Below are 19,694 nucleotides of genomic sequence, written 5' to 3'. Positions count from 1 at the left end.
TCCTCTTCCTCGTTGGCCTCCTCCTCTTCCTCGTTGGCCAGCTCTTCTCCCTCCTCTGACTCGATTACCTCTTCCCCTGACTCTGCCTTCATCCATTGGATTTGTTTGGAATCTTCAGCAAACTGTGCACTCTGAACTTGCTTTTATACATGTGGTCACAGCATTAGCAACAGGTGTTTTCAATTTTGAGTCGTTGTGTGTAATGAATGACGCCAGGTGTGTTCATTTTGTTCAAATATTGCTGACTGTGGCAAGCATTTTGCATCACATGAGCTTTCATTTGAGAATATGAGCAGAGTTCTTTTGCAACTTGTGTTTTAGCAAGGAAAAATGTGTTAAGATTTATGTGAACGGAGGATTGTGTTTTGTGAATTGTGTCTTCATGTGAAATGTGTTTATGATATTGGAAAATGATGGCTAGATTTAGTAAATGTGTTTAGACAACTGGTCATTTGGTTTAGAGGATTGGCTTTTGTGTTTTAGCATTTGAGAAAAACTGTAATGTAATCAAATCAAATATTAAACCAAAGCTATTTGCCACTGCCAGGGCATTACCTTTTGTCTAGCTTGTTTAAACAAGTTCCCGTCAGAGTCCAGTTTTCTTGGGATTTCTTCTGAGCAGGTATCAGCTGCAACATTTTTCTTTTATCAAGGAGCAGCAGAAACAGTCTATGTTCAGTAGCAAGTTTCCCTGTTACAGTGAAGCGAAGTGGTCGAGCACAAGGTGTAGGCCTACTGGGTGCGTTCCCGTGAAACTGTCGCGGTCGTGCTCGCCTCACCCACATGCCTGCCTGCTGCCGAAATTGAATTGTCTTGAACTTTTTGTACGCGACACGCAGCACAAATCATCGGAAGAAAGACTGATCTTCGCTGTTTGTGAGCAGGCCTATCAGGTAAAGTTAGCCTATGTATAATTTTATAATTTAAGTTAAAAAGGCTACGGCTGTGTAGCGCACAGAAGCAGTTGCCATGGTTACAATCCATAAAGCGCCTGCCGTTCACTCGCAGAGGTCTGTCTCCCTTTCTGTTCACCTGAGAGAACCTGCCGAAGCCTCTCTCGCTGCTTGTTCGGAAGGGTTATTTGCAGGCTGATCAACATCCCACCTCTCCTGTGACCCATGGTTTGACTATAGGCCTCTTTGTATTCAGAGCCAGTGAGCAACAGACTTTCAAAATAATATTTTTTTAAAAACTGCATTAACGTGCGATAACGCGTTGTTGCAGTTTATGATTTACAGTAATCTTGTCACTTTTACACCCCGGTTGGATGTAAACTCCGTGTTGGCCTAGAAGAGTCACACCAGACAGTAAACTTACTAATACTGCTAATTCTAATCACCCTACTGCATATTAAATACATAAAAAAAGTAAAACAAAAGAACGCACTTGGCCTTCTCCTGACACATGATACATGGCTGTTGAATATGTACGCCTGCCAACCAATCCTCCCCAAGAAGGTACTGAACGCAACTCCAAAGTTGTTCAGTTTAGATATTGTGCGTTCTTAACAGGCTTGCCACCGGTAAGCTTACATTCACACGTTTCATGGTTTTGTTCGTAGTTGAAGGCGTGTGTGAACCTGGACCTTTCCTGTGAGGATGGTACCTCTGGAGTGCTGTGTGTTAGGGCTAACATTAAGATAGTTGAAGATATCCAGTAAATACCTCCAAAATGCAGGGTGGCTGCTTGTTAAACCATAACAATGTAGTTTTATATATCTGCTCTTCTTAAATACAAAAGCTGTGACATGTGGATGTGGATTATTATGAGTCGTTTGAGTTGTTGAACACCTTGAATCAAAGTAATATCATCAGTAATGTAGTTAATTACCCTTAATGATGAGTAATTAGTAAAGGAATGTAATCACTTTTTTCTTATTTAAAATGAAGTGAGTTAATTATTACATTCTTCAAGTAACTTGCCCAACAATGGTGCTGAGCTGGGTCAACCAGGGCCTTGCCTCTGTTTGGTGTTAAGGACATGTGGGACACTTGAACTTGAAACTCTAAATTACCTGCAGGTGTGTTTTTCTGTCTATCGACCTATCGACCTGTTGAGAACTTTCTCTGCCTCCTGCCCAGTGCATGCTGGGAGAGGCTTCACCCCTCTCAACCTTAAACAGGACAGGCAGGTGTAGAAAATGGATGGATGGAATATGGAGCCAGTAAAAATAAAGAGGCCTGTAGTTTTATGACCTGCTGGTTTAATAAGGCCACTGGGAAAAACCCTTCACAGACTGGTTATTGAAAGTAACTGACTTTTTCATAAGCATTACCTTACATGTAGGATCATTCCCATTACCAATATTTGTTTCCATCAAGTTGATCTGAATGTTTGAAGCTTTGTTGCCTCATTTGGTAAACAGAAACATGTTTGTTATTATTCCTTCAAGACTAATTAAATCTACCAAGAGACAAACTTGACATTAAACACTTTCCACAGCTGAAAAAAAAAAATTATGAGCACATAGTTATGACCTTTCCAATGTTTGTTTTTCCCAGCGCTGTAATGTAATTTTTGAACTCCTCAACTATTCCAGGATTTCCAGGACTGTTGGAATGCTGGACATTGCTGACAGGTTGAAGAATAAATAACACCATTACAAACTGCTGAATGCACCAGATTTCCCATAGCTGGCAAATTTAGGGGTCACGTTTCAGCATATTTTTTAAAGCCTGGTTGCGGCCTTTTTCAATCAGTCATTTTTGTATTGTTCTCCCAACCCCTGATCTTTAAGTGAAATAAATAAAAAGCACCACCCAGAAACCTTTAGCTTTTGAGCACTGGCATCAATCCTATGGTGTGGGGTGCCAAAAACAACACATTTCCCCCCACCCAGGCAAAGGTGCTGATGCTTCAAAGTGTCAAGCCGAATCCACACTAATGTGGTTTAAGGTTATGGCTTGGTTTCAGAGTAGGTCACGATTAGATTAGTGAAATCCTGCCTTTGTTTATGACCGTGAACTCCCCGTTCACAACATGCCTACTGTATAAGCAGCACATATCCTAAGAATTAGAGATTCTGCAACCTTCCCCGATCATCAGTCTTTCTGCGCCTACTTTCTGCAGGAAAATGATTCGCATTTTACTGTAATCAAGATATAATTGACCTGTGCACAGCAGGAGGCATGAAGAGAAGGGATTGATGTCCCACAGAGAAAATTCTTCTTCTTCGAGGTAGAGGTGGTAGTGGCTCTGACTCAGGTTAAATACTTAGGTATTGATCCCATCTATCCCCACCCCAAACACCGATGCCGCTGCTCTGTATTCACACCTTGCATTTTTCATGTCACTATTAATTATTTTCCTCTGCGCTTCTCTAGAAGAAGACACTCCAGTCTAAAAAAATTATTGGTTTCTGAGAGCTTCATGATTGCAAGAAATGGACTTGCAGTGTGCACTTACTAAATGTTTCAGCGGTAAAATAAGACACAATTTGTTGCTTTTTCAATTCTTGCAAAAGAAACCAACAAACTTACTGATCTATTATTATGCATATTATTGTGATTTCTGTAAATAGTTTATAAGCCTGATCAGGAAAGTCACAATTAACTAAATAAATCTAAAATCTAAAGGCAATTTCATTAAAAGGCTTACGTAGCATAACATCTTTTTATCTTTCCAGACCCACAACTTAAACCTTAACAATAATTTATAGTTTAAAGTTTGGCTACCTTTTTGTGATGGAAAAACTGGCAGGGCCAGTTTCAGAGGGATCCCTTGACTTCTGACCTGAAGGTATCTCAATGTTAATGGGTTCTTTGGGTACCCACGAGTCTTCCCTTTGCACACATGCCCACTTTATGAAAAAAACATGCAATTTTTTGCAGTTGGTAGGTATAATGTTGGTATAAATGTGTTATTTTTACCTGGTGTATTTGAATATTTCAGCATACTCGGGTCCCTAAACAGTGATAAGACACATACTTCATGCCACCCCTGCATAAGTCAGAGCTCCACTTGTGCCACCACAGTCAAAAAGGTCTGAACACACCCCTGCACCTGCTTTGCACTAAAGGAGTACAAGCACATCCCTTCAACACAGAAATCCTTCCTGTTACTAAAACCATTATTTTTTTGGTCTAACATTTATTCACTTGTTTAATTATGAAAACATTTGAAAACCTGAGGCTTTGCATTTTATTGAAAAATACAATTTGCGTGCATTTAAAGTACATTTATTGTCACAAATATTTATTTTTTTGAACAAGTAACCACCCATTTCTTTAAAATAAACACTTTATAGAGGGGACAACAAAGGGACTAGTTGACATGCTTTGAAATATGCTTTTTAAATGACACATGAGTTTTGGTAACAGGACAGTTGACTAAGAGTGACCAATACACATTCTGAATAAGTTAATATGTGTAATATGTGAGTGTTGAAAAAACATAAAAATATAAAGTGTTACTGATGATTTTGGTGAAACTGGTATTTTACGGCTATTTTATGGAGAAAAGGGCGCCACCATGTTGATTTTTTGCAACCAGCAGCACCGGATGTGACCATAATTGGACGAGACGGTGGAGCTAATGGTCGTGCGTGGAGCTAGCCAGCTTGCTTAGCTAAGTGCATCTGTAATTCAAGTTAACTGTCATTTTAATAGGGCTGACAACTTTGTCTAGCGAACAACAGTCTTAAAACTAAATGTACTCACCAGGGAAAGTGAACAGCCAACTACTAATAAGCTTTTTCAACAGCGCTGGTTAAATTTATACAGTGCAGTGGGTACAAATCACTCTAGCCTGATTGACAGGTCGCCATGATAACGACTTGTCAATCACAGATAATCCCGCCCTGAAGCATACTCTGCTTTATGGTCTATTTTCCTCTAAATGGGACCATAATTTACTAAATGAACATCATGTTGTATTGAAGAAGACATGAAACTAATGACTGAGACCATAAACTCATTATGAAAGTGTTTACTGAGGTAATAAATCAGGTGAGACGTAGGGTCATTTAACCATTACTTCTAATGGACCCGGACTTATTTTTGCAACCAGAGGAGTCGATCCCTGCTGGCCGTTCAATAGAATGCAGGTTTAAAGGACATCCGCATTCGCCTCAGTTCTCTGACCAGAAGCTTCCCACTTGAGCTTCCATTAGCAAGTTAGCTGAGTTAGCCATGCAGCTAATTTCCTATTAGCTGACCCTGCCCGACTGGGAGATCGCAACACCCGTTGTGTGTTAGTCTTTACACTTCTAGTACAGTTGAGTTGGGCTGCCGGGAACGCCGGTTTAGTCAGGGGATAACTGCAGTTAGCAGTAGTGTGCACTTACATTAGCAACAACTGAAGCTATCTGTCCATAATGCAACTTTGTAAATCACAAAGTTGAGTCCTTCACAACCAAAAAAGCACTTCCTGCGACTGCTTGATGTTGTGTTGTTAATAAAGTTTAAACAAAAAAAAGGTTGGGGCTTGCTGAGGGCGGTGACTGTGTTGTTACAACCTTACTGAAACCCTGAGGTCTCGTTTAAAAGGAAGGCTATCTGCCACATTGGTGGGTAAATAGATGCGGCATGATATTGCCACATCTATTTGACAGTAGCTAGCAGCAGACCGGTGTTCCTGTTTTGTTGTGTGTCGCAGTTAAAGTGGCCACTACTGTACCAAGGGATCTAAAATTGTGTAACACACAGATTAGCTGTGTTCACTTGTTGTTTTTTATGTTTTTTTCATGTTAATTGTGTTGAATGATAGGAAAAAGAACAAAGAACCAATAAAACCATTGATAGAGAAAGCGAACCGCATAGTAGTATGAAAAAATCCTAACAATACCCATCCCTAAACACCACTACAATTTGTCAAAAAACACATTTTAATGGGGACCCACTTAATTTCCCTTGGACCCACTAAAATGACCACCTGTAGGTCCAGATTACTCACTACATTGAAAACTTTTAATATTACTGAATTTGTCTAGAAAATCGATGGTGGTGATTCGCTTCTAATTTCCTCAAATATTGGTGGGGTCTTGGGCAGAGTCAAATTAATGTAACATTAATCTTGACTATTTGAAGAATCAAATAATCAAGGTTAACATTAGTAGGAGAACTTGTTTTCAGAAGGTCACTAAGCAGTGTCATCAAGTCTGTCATCAAGAAAATAATCAAGTGCTATCTGCAATCTGCATCTTTGTAATTTTAAGTAACTTTAGTTAGAGTAATGTTATGTAGCTTTCAGATTGAGTATAATCAATAAGAATTTGTTTGTAAGAAATCTGTGAATGTAATTTTTCAATGGTAATTCCTCCAGTAAAACTTTCTTTTTGCAGTATAGGACTTTCAAGGGGAAGTGCAGATCACGTTACCTCTCACATCTTTGTTTCAAAAAAGTAAAACAATAAATGTACCCTTCCTAAATATCTGCCTCTATGCAACCCTTTTCTAATCACGAAAACTATTTCAATCACGTTTTATGCCATAAAATTGCAATTTGCTTTTTTAAATATTGTCCTTAATTCATGATATTTCAAGATGGCACCATGCCTGCGTTAATTCAACAAATGTTCAGTTGAAACAGAATGTTGTGGCAGGACATTAAGTAGAGAGAGGCTGTTTAGAAGTGAGCAGGTGGCACCAGAACCAGCACAGATAGTGACTCAATGCTTTGCTCATACTGTAATCTTAAGCTTACAAAAGGAAATAAAAAAAATAAAAAGAAAGAAAGGCAGAAAAACACCATACACACAACGTTGCTGAGTCTCTTGGTATCGTTTGGAAGTTTCCAAGTTACAGACTTAACATTTTATGATGCAACTTTTATCAATACAGATCAACATTATTGGTTGGAATTTTGTGTTATCTGGTAAACTATGAAATAAGTATGTATGCAAGAGCAATGATAATCTAAAGAAAGCAATATTTTTGTTAGCATCTATTGTCAGTTAAGTGTACATTATTATAACATTCAACAGCAGCTCATCTCCCCGTAACTTTAAAACTCACTCAATAAAGCCAAATTCTCCACTGAGGAAATATGTGTCACACAGACAGCGCTGTGGGCAGTGGGACTGTACAAAAGCAGACACTTACATCAAGTAACTCACTCCCATTACACAGGTACCACTGTAATCATTAATATGCATATGGCAAATGATTAAATGTGCGGCAGATAAAATGTGACGCACCATAATGAATGGAAATTTAAAAGCACATATTCAAGCTCAATTAATCATTTAACACGTCGTAACGTCACGTTTATCAGATGGCTGCAGGAAATCAAAAGAGTGATGAAAAATTAAGATGGTAGAATAGCACATTGCTGCAGCAACTGGCCAAGATCCAAACCAGTGAATCTGTACAACTGTGTATGTAAAATATAAGGTGATGTAAATGCACTTGAGGCAAGGACTTAGACATGTTATTGAATAGTAATGACTCTAATAACTATGAAAAAGTTGAGAAAAAGTGCCACAAAATCTTTTCCAAGAATAACATAAATTAATAAGTATAGTACAAAAACAAAGCTTGGGTTCATGATAACATCAAACTGTAAGAATTGCGTTGGCCATTGCTGTCAGCCTGTCACAGTCCTGATCTGTTACTGTCTGTCTTCTTGGGTTTTGTGTTATGGTGTATTGTTTGGGTTATTTCTCTGCCTGTTCGGTGTCACTTAGTTTTGATCTGATCTTTATCTGTTGTTTTGTCTTCTTCTCTGTGTTCTGTGCTTTACTGTTGTTTTTGTTGGTTTAATGTCTTGTTTAGTTCTGGTCTTTGCCTTGTCTGCTAAGCGTTAGTTTGGTTATCTGCTCTGTTTTGTTTAGTTTGTGTTTTTTCTCATTTTATTTAATCAGTTTAATTTAGCAGGGACAGTGCACATTAATAAGCATAGATGCAAATGCGCCAGAGTTAGCCAAAAGACTATTTTTTATCCGTAGTCCCTGGACAGTTGTTACATGGTCACCTATAAAACTTAAAAAACAATTTGTGTGTTGTCTGTTCTATGTTTTGGATTCTACTGTAGTTTGATTCTTGTCTTGTGTTCTGTAAACCTGTCTGCCCGGTCTTAGTTATTTACCTCTCCCTGTTTGGATGTTTTGTGTCAGTTTGTTATGGGATTCTGGTTTCAGTCTGCTTCCATGTCTTATCGGGTTTTGAGCTGTCTGCTTGTGTTCGTGATTGTTTTGGTGTATTCCTTGTTCTGTTCTGTATATTTGTCTTATCTTGTTATGGTCTGTTGTGCCCTGTATATCTGTTTATTTGTGTCCATGTATCTGGGTTTTGTCTGTAGGTTTGTTAGAGATTCAGTTAGTTTTGGCCTGCTTGGTGTCTGTCTGTGTTTCTGTCTGTCCATCACCCTGCCTGCCTGTGTCTGTCTGCTGTCATTATTAGTATCACCTGTTTGTGCACCCACCCTCCTCGTTAGACTGTGTTTAAATGTTTGTCGCTTCTGTTCAGCTCTTGCTGGTTCGTTGTGTGTCATCTCACCGTGTGTCTGCCTGTTACCTGTCTGTTCCTGATCCCTGTTGCTTTTGGAATATAACCAGCTGGATTTTGGGGGATTTTTGCTTTCTGTTCTGTTGACTTAGTATTTTTGTTGCTCATTTTGGATTACCTTTGTTTGTGGACTTCCTTGGTTGACTTTAGACTTTTTCATAAGTTGCGCTCTTCACATCAATAAATACTCAGAAACTGTTCCTGTTCCGCCTCTGTGTCCTGCGTTTGGGTCCTGAAGCCTGTAACCTGCCTGAGCACACATCAGTCCTGACACAGCCTCCAGTCCTGTGTTGACTCATTCATGCAAATCTTTTTTAGCATTGTTTTAACTTGCTCTGACCACCACATGAGTGGGCTTTAATTTATCTAGGGAATTCAGATAATATCAAGGAAGTAATCCATCTCTTAATGTTGCCCTACATTGGCTTTCCTGTGATTACCTAACCTTTTTAGCTCTCAGGTTTTCACTTTGTGGCAAACCACACCCATTTCGGACCTATTAGGCTAAAATGGAATAGCAAATAGAATTTGAGCCACGTAGGCCTATCTGTTACATTTACTTGAGAGGGTGCATTAGATGTATTTTGTAATGCCACCTCTTTGACAAGGTGGACTTGCTTAAGATGCAAAAAGGCCTGAATGTCACTTTTGTTTATTGATTTTTAAATCTTTTGGAAGAAATATGTTGCTGCTGGTAGTGGAGAATAGGAGCGAGGTGGGGCAAGCCGAGTATGACTGTCATTTGACCTATCAAGTCCATTTTAGATATCTGTGATGTCGACTTTCAACAGATGACTATCTGTTGAATAAAAAGTTACTTTGTTTTTCTAGAAAAAAGGTCATGGACAAACTGGTATTTAAGATTGAATGTGCACTCAGAAAGCAAGCAAACAAACACAAAACAAACTCTTCATTGCAACTCATTGTGTACATTTTTGAGAAAAGAAGAGATCAATCAATCTCAAACATCAATATCCGTTTGCATCCCTTTGGCCGCACACGTTTGCCAGCTAATGAAATCTGTGCATGGCTCCCCTGTTATCGATTCCAGAGAGGCCCTAATTTGCCGCTTGAGATCAGGCAGCTCACTCTCTCTCCCCTTTTCCTCCCTCCTTTCCTCCTCACCATCTTTTTCTCACTCCTATGCAAAGTGCACACACACACACACACACAAACACACACACACACACTTACATGCATCTCGTTGTGGATTACATAGTCATGCCCTGGGCAGCATATTGACGCAGGCTGCAGCAGTGGGGAAATCCTGTAGGGCAAACTGTTTAGTGCAGTATCTGAAGTCATTAGATATGATTAATAATGTGCTGAGAGGGGCTGTAAGGCATCAGACAGCTCATCAGAAGCACATATCACCTGGTAATCACATTTTCACATACATTTATATCTGCCATTTTGGACTGGAGATGCTTATCGAAAGGGCTTTACAGCGCTGTACAGAAACCCTGAGAGGCAAGTGAGATAAAAAAAAAAAACCTTTGTTCTCTCCTCGTTTATGACTTGAACAGGTCTAAGTTCCAACTTTTTTTTCCCACATCGTGTTTTTTTTCAACAGTTCGGGAAGAAAAGTTTGCCACGTGAAAAAAAAGTTCTGCCAGGATAATTTTTTAAGTGTGAAAACAAAGTTTTGGAGTTTGTTGTTGTAATACTAATTTTGACCACAAGAGGCTGAAGTGCACCACTTCATATTAGCACCTACTAAAATGCATTATTAGTCAAAAGAAAGACATTGCAGTAATGTTACACCTTGCTAACACATAATATACTGTATGCACCTTGTTTTGCTTGGATAAATTAAAACTCACATGGAAGAAATTATGAATGCTTGTTGTCATATTTAGAAGAGCGGGTTGTGGTGCACTTCAGAATCTAGTGGCCAAAATGAGTATTACAACAACACAACAAAAACCTTTCACCTGATGAAAGAAATGTAATTCTTATCCTGGAAAAAAAACTTTAATTTTCACCTGTTCTTAAGTCATAAATGCAGGAGAGACCGGATTTTTTTTTCCCACTTGACTCTCGGGGCTTCCGTAGTGCTGTGAGTGGATGAACTTTTAGTGTGGGACGCTGAAAAGGTCAAAACTGGATGACCCTGATGACGGCTATAAACCAAAACCCACTGGTCAGAAGAGAAAATTGTTTTTTAACTGGTGCTGGAGTTTTGACCTCTTTACTTTTTCTCTTCTCTTTGCACGTTGGAAATAGGTGAAGTGTGGGAGGTTCCAATAGGAATCAAGCTCATATTTAAATAAAAAAAGGTCTTAGTATGCCTGAACAATTTGGGCAAGATGTTTTTAAAGTGTTTATGTTCTTGTAACCTCCAGGGCTGTTTTGATGGTATACACTGTACACTTAACATGTATTAGTAATACTAAAACACAGTCATCATGACAATTGAAGGCATTAAAACAGCTACATAGTTGTTGTCCACGCAGGCAATAAAGACATACTTTGACTGCGGCTTAGATACAGTAGATAGTCGGACTCCAGATAGTCATCTAAATCAGAATGTTGCACAAAGCACTGAAGACCCTGACTATCTTAAGTGGGACTACACTGCAATGAATTCTGGGTACAGGTGACACTTTTCAAAACAAAAAAAACTGGCGGATTGAGTATGGCCACCACTACCATTGAGCGGACCATCAAAGATATACAGAAAAGATTCAAGAACATGATAAAAGATGCCACAAAAGAAATATTTAAGAGGGATTATCCTAAAACAGGAGGAGACGGGGTTTCAGTTAATTCATCTGTCAGACTCAGGATAGCTTCCTTGGGTAAATGAAACCAACCGATTAAGTCCTCATTGTTGTATATTTCCAGTGGGCCACTACTGTCCCTAAAAACTCTTTCCCTTCTCATAGCTCTCTCTATAATATCGTCAGCAAACCACAAATCATGAGCTGTTTGTAATGTAACTGATTGTTACTGGTCGTTACCAAGGTAATCTTAGACCATAAGTTATCCTGTGGGTGAGGTGTCCCATTTATTTGGTCTAAACTTAAGTCAGTCTTTATTTTTGTTAAACCGTCAAACTTGCATTAGACTAGTCTATGAGCAAATTTTGGACAATTCTAACTATAACTATAACTATAGACCGGTCTTAAATAGCTTTGTAAATCTGGCACCTGGAGTTTTACTGAGGTTACCTGGAAACGAATATGTCTGAGAAGAACAATGGAAACAGAGTAGGCAGGACTTCCTGTATAGATCTGGTACAGATTGTGCTCCATAGAAAGATAGATACAGAAAGATATAGGCACCAAAGCATTAAATGTTAAGCAGTATCATACAGTAAATCACAACTCTGGGAAATGGCATTAGATACCGCAAGAGCATCAGGGTGCAGTTTTGACTTTAATTAAGGTTGTATTAAAAGCATTATGGGTGTAAGTTTAAGTCCTTGAAAGACGGCTAAATAGTACAGTGACATCAGGGAGTGCCAGATGCTCACTAAACATTCCTGGGAAGCAGCCCCCCTGCCTGCATTGCAGTGGGTGGTCTCCAAATAAGACGAGATGCAAATTGAACTGAGACAAGTGCAATATCTGTGCAATGTGTCATCTTTTGGCTACGGCTGGTTTGCAGGAACAATGTGTATCGTGGCCAGCCCTGTGATGCCCAGGCATGTCAGTGACGATCATGACAGCTAAAGCTTTAAGTTTGACAATTAAAAAAGTCAAGTTATAAATTTGCCAACATCTTTCAATTAAGTTTTTACTATAATTTAACCCGTTAACAGTCATTTGCGCCTTCAACATGACATTTCTAAGTATCAGGCAACAACTAGCATGTCATGTACCACGAATGGGACAGTACACTTGGGGCCAATCATATAATCATGAAGGTACCCTGCAGAGTATTTGACCAATAGTAACACAAAACAATGCTCTGAAGTGCGGGATGTCATATTATTTTCATCCCCCCCCTTCTTGCAACATGTGCATGAGGATGGACATGCACAGGTTGATATGATACACATTCCTATCCAAGGATGCATTAATCTGATTCCCTCAGTATTAGCACTGATACTGACCTTATTGTGCATATCTATCAGTAACAATGTGATCACACTAGTTTTTTTGTTAGTGCCATTTCAAAATCATGTGTTACCGCTAACAATCAGATTTATTCAGCCACAGCTGGCGGCAGACTTATCCAGCAGAGATAGAACAACATTCGCATTAACTTGTTTGTGCTCACCTGATGAGTGTATTTCCAATATTGGCTCTACCTATAGCTCTGTTGTGGTCTGCACCAACTCCTAAGGGAAACATATGGATATTTAACTACTGAATGCTCTGCTAAATTCACCAACTAGTTTCTAACTTTCTAACTTTAAACAATGAGCTGAAAGAAGTTGTAGCTCAATAGAACTGAGGGAAACTGAACAGTCCGGTGATACGTCTCTGTGGGTTTGTTGCAATGAGCAACACCTCAACAAGTACAACTAGTCATGTGACCCATTGTTAAAATACAAATATTGAGTGCAGCCACTTAATGTTACATCAAGACCTTTAAATTACATCCGGTTACATTAAGATATTAAAACTAGTAGGATCAGATATATATGTGTTATTTATTTATTTGTGTTTTTTGGACAGACAAACAAACCAGAAGAACTTGCCTATTTCCAATGTCACTGTGAGAAATTTGCTTATGCATTAGAGAAGTGCATCCCTTTTCTCATCATCTGAGATGTAGCTAGATTCATGGGATTTCTGAGTTTACATGCAAAATATTTAGTCAGGCAGGTCTGGCTCTTTCTGCCATTTGGAGCAAAGACAGATTGATACGCAACTTGTTTCTCTTCGAGAACTGAAAGAAATGTCTTTAATTTGTGAGAAAATCCTTTGAAGCCAGTGGATGCTGCATTGTAAATAAGATAATTATTATGAAGTTCTTTGTGATACCACATCTAAATATACTAAATTGTTCTGAGCCATATATCCACAGTCATATAGTATTGCACCAGTCAGTATGCTTGTTTAGAGTAAAAAATCCACATTCATAGAATCCAATTTTATTTAAAAAGAAAAGTGGACAATAAATTACTCTGAAATACTCTCTCTCACTCTCTCTTTCTCACCGCCTCTCACTCTCTTTGTCTCTTTCTCTTGGGTGTTATTGTCAACACTGTTGCTAACTGCCATTTTGTTCTATTAGTTGTTTTCCATACAGTGTTCATACTCCCCTGTTTTGCACAGCTCAAGTGCTATTAAAGGAAATGAACACTCACAGCGCACTGTGTTCCTTTATAAAATGCTCAGAAATGTTTTGAAAGTGGAAGACGAGTATGACTCAGTCTGCAGTGTGATGCATTTCTGTACTGACACACAACATGGGGGAGGAGGAGATGTGGCAGACCTCCTACAAGTCAGAGATAAGAGCAAAAGTAATGTGATTTTTTTTTTTATTCGCCTCAATTGTACTGCCTGTCTGGTGGGTCAGGTGTTAATGATGTGTTAATTCATTGCCCAGCATTTGCTTGCTGTTCTCTTGGAATTACCGTCACTGTGAGCAAGCATGGGTGCATGTCTGTTGTGTGAAGATGGGAGTATTGGGACATGTATGTGTGGTGTGTAGGGGGGTGGGGGCGCAACAGCAGGCAGCAACAGAAGGCTGAACCTTTGGAGTAAGACTACATCAGGCCTGATAGCTGCTCCTCCACTGATTTCAAAATGAGAGCCCGTGAACAGCTGGATCCTTTTTTCCGCAAATGTAGCATATGAGCAATCAGCCTGTCTTTATTAAACCTGAAATGTCTCAGTTTCTGGTAAGAGTGATGTAATGCACCAAACTGTAGACTGCTGGCCTCGCTCCTATTGTGCATTTGGTGTCATTGTTGGAAACATCTTCATCACTGTAGACTGAGGGCTAAGCCAGTGAGGCATTTGTCTTTAAGTGAGAGTTATCAGCACAGTGCACATTGCTAACTTGCCTGTTGTTAGTGTAACACGGTGATTCTACATCACAAAACCACCATCATAGTGACACCACACACTGCTTCGCTTCAACAAGATGAAACAGTGTCAGCGCCGCATTGTGCTGCCACATACTGAATAACAGGACAACATCTGGCTCACCAGTTGAGTCAGAGGATCTTTTGCTCACCTCATGGAGCGCTGACTGTAAAAAAAAAATAAAGAGTTCTACCTTAGGTTAGAATTGCTTTTTCAGTCCCAAACATGTCTCAGCTTCTTACCCACTAAGTTAATGTTAAGAGCCGACTTTGTAACCAAACTGGTGACTGTAGGTAGTCATGGATGGAATGTATTTCTTATATGATGTCTAGCAACTGTCTGGCTAAAAGAAGGCAATTGGCTTTTGTGTGCCTCATCACTCCGGCTGCACCCGTACACTGACACCTCATAACACAGCACTCCCCGTTCTTGACAGCTAATTTTTAACTATCACATTTCATGTTACAGTACAATGAAAAGCTACCAGGGAGAACATTAAAACCAAACCTGAAGCCGCTATGATGATGTGGTGTACTCTATATGGCCATATGTGGACAGCGGTTTCCACAGTTTGAAGTAGGCAGGGCTCGGTTAGACAAAGATGATCTCGCATATTTCCGTGCACCAATTTGGCAACATTTGAATCAAAATGTGATGACAGTCGGTGGGTTATTTGCTGATGTTGCCAGGCCACTGTCACTGTAAATCTGATCGAACAACACCTACACAGTCCTGATGAAAAAGAGCTTCACCATCATCATAATAATCACACTAATACACACTAATATTCTGAACTGATTGTTGATTTAGTCATGAATATTCAATTTTAAAGAGAAATCCCTAAGGAGTGAAACCAAATTGTCTATGTGCTTCCAACTTGCACAAAGCCAGATCCATCAGTAAATAGTTTTGCCAGTAATGTCTGGACTAACTTGATTGGCCTGCTCAGAGCCCTGACCTCAAACCCATCCAACACCTTTGGAATAAATTGGAATGCTGACTTTGCGCCAGGCCTTCTCACCCAACATTAGTTTCTCCACCTTACTAATGTTCTTGTGGCTGAATACAAAAAGTGCAGTGGTGTGTACACCAGGTATACATTAATTACCCACCTCTGAGCAGGAAGATTTAATGTATGCTTAGTGAATAACAGTCACAGATGCATATCAGTACAGGCTCCGACCGATCACTTTAGCATGTTTCATGTAATCAGGTAAGGAGCTTTTTTCAGCTCTTTGTTTGGCTGTCCTGTCACCAAATGCTGTTTTGGTTCACTGCTCTCACTGTCATTTTCGGCCACAACAGGCAGCTGTTTTCTGCCAAAAATCTCTAAAAACCCACTGTACACCACCTGCTCAGCAACAAATGGCAGACGGACACAGTTACTGACTAACTGTTGAACATAGTGGAGCATTTAGCAGCTAAAGAGCCATATATTTCCCTCTGGAGTTGGTAGAGACCAAAAACTGGGTTAAAAGAATGAATATTGGACTTACCTTTGCCAGGTGGCCAGAGAGACAACTTAAAACGAATAATTATGTTGCTCTGTAACTGCGTGTAAATGTGTACAAAAGCAACTGTTTGCTAACAAGTTCACCATATCAGCTTAAAGGGTGACATGTCGATGTGGTGTTTCTAGAGTTTAAGTGATTATATTTTTTATAAAATGTGCACATAATTCTGAAAAAATGTTTAATGCTATATTATCCAGTATTTTTAAAATGATATTTTTGTGCATGTAAAACCTTAATGTATAAAGTACTATAGTTATATATAACTAGCAACTAAAGCTGTCAAATAGGCTAAATGCAGTGGAGTAAAATGTATATTTTCCGGTGAAGTGTAGTGGAGTAGAAGTACAAACTACAATGATACAGAAATACAGTTGGGAGACCACGGTTGGCTGCATGGGAGCAAATCCGTGCAGCTGGTTTCCAAAATCTTGTGGAAAGCCTCCCAGAAGAGTGGGGGCTGTCATAGCAGCAGATTAATGGCCATAGTCTTGAACGAGATGTTCAATAATAACACATGGGTGTAATATTCTGGTGTCCACATACTTCTGGCCATAGTGTATTTACCAGTGCCAGGGATCCGGTGCAGCAACCCACGCTGCTACGTGTTGCATCTTATATTTGTGATGATGCAAACACAAGTCCAGTCCTTTGTGCTCTTGTATTTGCTACTGTAGTTACACCTCTGCTTTATGCCTCTGTGGTGTCACATGGTGTCGGCGAGTTCCAGATGAGATGACTTGGAAACAAGATAGTGCACCTGGCCAACAGAGAATGTGGAGAGAATATGTAAATGGGCCAGGCAGCAGAGGTTATTTGGTATTTGTGAGATGAATGAAATTCTCCCCTCTCTTTTCCTCATTTCCCCTTTCACATTTGTGTGACTAGACTAGTTAAGTCCCTGTCACTCAAGCTGCCAAGGTCTATGGGGCACCAGAGCGAGAAGCCGAGTAATAGGAGGAAAAGTGAGAGAGAAAGAGAGGGAGAGGAGGTGAGAGAAATTGGGCCAGGGATGATTGCAAATTGTCTGTCTAATGGCTGCCACCCAGGAAGCCATTTCAGGTGACTTGTTATCCGTCATGAGAGAGGCAGACCTGCCAGGATCCCTCTTCTCACTCTCCTTCTCAGTGGGCAACCATACCAAAGAGCTTGAGGCTATCACCAGTGACCTCACCTCTTAAAACTCCTCTGTCTCCAATTTGAGATGCGTTTTCTCTTCTCCCTCTCTTCTGCTTTCTCCCTCTCCCACTTTGCCTCATCCTCCCTGCAGTGCGTCTTTCTGGCTCATGCTCAGCAGCTGTTGTTTAGTGATAGATCAGTGAAGCAAAAAATGATGCTGGGTATAAAAAAATAGATCTTGAAGCAAAGCACAGCCTCCCTGTTCTCACAACCTATTGTTCTGCATTAGCAGCGAGACTTTAGGGATTCATTCAGAGGTAATCATTTGTTACTCAGGGGCACCGTGTCTTTCAAGCACCAATGATGAAGTCACCTCTGAAAGGGCCACGAATGAAAGAGATGTCATTTTCCATGCAGGATAATTCATTGATTAGTGGGACTATACGATGAGAAACCTTCATTTTAACGTTTTTACCTTTAAATCTCTTCCTGTAAAACAGTTTGGTGACCATGTAAACACAGACACACTCATTTAATGGCTTACTGTTACAAGGGTGAAAACACCACTGATGCCTCCACTGCCTCAGATTGACATTAGAGAGGAAATTGACATGCAAACCAAGTATCCTGAAAGTTAATCTGTATGTGGACCGTATCACGTGGATCACAGCTCGGAGGCAGCTAGCATTAAAAGGAACCTGTCAAGCTAAGTGTGCTTCTCAACCTTTCTGCCATTACTCTGACATGTTTTGTGACCCGTGAATTGAAGTCTTGTCAAGACCTGGTCATTTTACCAGCTCTCAACACAGACGGGAGGACTCCTAGTAAATCTGCCTCTCCTAAAAATGCTTTCTACCTCTTGTGCACAGTGGGTGGCTCCTGCACATATCCCTCACTTGTCAACTCGTCCCTGTGATGGCTCAAGGACTGCCCAAGGAAACCTGGCATTAGCCACCAGCCCTGCCAATAACTTAGAGATGAAAAGAGATGCTATCAATCCGACTGGATGTCAACACATCCAGTCGATGTGAAAATTTCTTTCTTTCTTATTGTTTTTGCTTATGTTTGAGTCATGCTTTAGTGTTAAGAATGCATTGCTTTACTGCATTGCTGTTTTGTATAAGCATTTGAACTGGATAAATAAATATTGGAGCCCTTGTTTTGATGTAGAAAGATATTTTAGGGCAGAGCTACTTGCAGAAATATCCTCTTTGGTTGAATTAAGCATTGATAGGTGGAGCCAAATTTAAACTTTTCTGGTTAAATGATTATTCTGGTTTATTACATTATAGTTTTGACAGCAATACTTTATTTTCCAGGTCCAGAATGAGAAAATATTTTCCTAAAATGGACTTTAGTACAGTTAATTGCTGGCATGTCATAGGGAGTATTTCAGTCAGTCCACAACAGTTTAGCTGAACATGCAGAAATGTAAACTGTCTCTACTATCAAGCATACAATTCAGGTTTCCATTAGGTAATGAAAAATGTATTTACTTTACTTAGCTTTTCTTTCAAGGACATTTCCAATTTGCCAATAATTAGTACCAAATGATATAGTACCTACCAGGAAACCTTCTAAGAAATTTCAGAACAGTTTAGCAAGATTGTCTAAACCACTTTATTTGAAGGTAAAATCAGTCTGTGCATCCAAAATGTCGGTACAGCTAATGCCTGGTGCACATTGGAGGATTTTGAAATCTTAACTGATTTTAAAAATGTGGGATACCTAATTACAGACTTAACTGATTGTTAAAAATGTTATCATAAATTCAGTCAAGATGCAGGACCAAACACTTGCCATTTACTAAACAGTTTCAGAGTGGCAATTTCGGGGACTCGCATGATCAAACGTGACTTCAGAAAATAAACATACGTGGAGGCAGACTGTCGTCGTCAGCTAGTTGCACATGTGTGTGCTATGTTTTGCACAGAAAAACAACAAAATAAGAGAGAGAATAAAACTATAGATGAACTCGAGGCTGAGAAGAGGGAATCCGCATTGTTTTTACATTTTAAAGCAACATACAGTGGGTACAGAAAGTATTCAGACCCCTTTAAATTTTTCACTCTTTGTTTCATTTCAGCCATTTTCCAAAAATCAAAAAAGTTCATTTTATTTCTCAGTAATGTACACTCAGCACCCCATCTTGACAGAAAAAAACAGAAATGTAGAAATTTTTAGCAAATTTATTAAAAAAGAAAAACTGAAATATCACATGGTCATAAGTATTCAGACCCTTTGCAGTGACACTCATATTTAACTCAGGTGCTGTCTATTTCTTCTGATCATCCTTGAGATGGTTCTACACCTTCATTTGAGTCCAGCTGTGTTTGATTATACTGATTGGACTTGATTAGGAAAGCCACACACCTGTCTATATAAGACCTTACAGCTCACAGTGCATGTCAGAGCAAATGAGAATCATGAGGTCAAAGGAACTGCCTGAAGAGCTCAGAGACAGAATTGTGGCAAGGCACAGATCTGGCCAAGGTTACAAAAAAATTTCTGCTGCACTTAAGGTTCCTAAGAGCACAGTGGCCTCCATAATCCTCAAATGGAAGACGTTTGGGACGACCAGAACCCTTCCTAGAGCTGGCCGTCCGGCCAAACTGAGCTATCGGGGGAGAAGA

The sequence above is a fragment of the Micropterus dolomieu genome, linkage group LG20 (assembly GCF_021292245.1).
Source record: "Micropterus dolomieu isolate WLL.071019.BEF.003 ecotype Adirondacks linkage group LG20, ASM2129224v1, whole genome shotgun sequence".
NCBI classification, from domain to species: Eukaryota; Metazoa; Chordata; class Actinopteri; order Centrarchiformes; family Centrarchidae; genus Micropterus; species Micropterus dolomieu.
The sequence above is the reverse complement of the archived record's forward strand: the minus strand, read 5'-3'. Positions refer to the sequence as shown.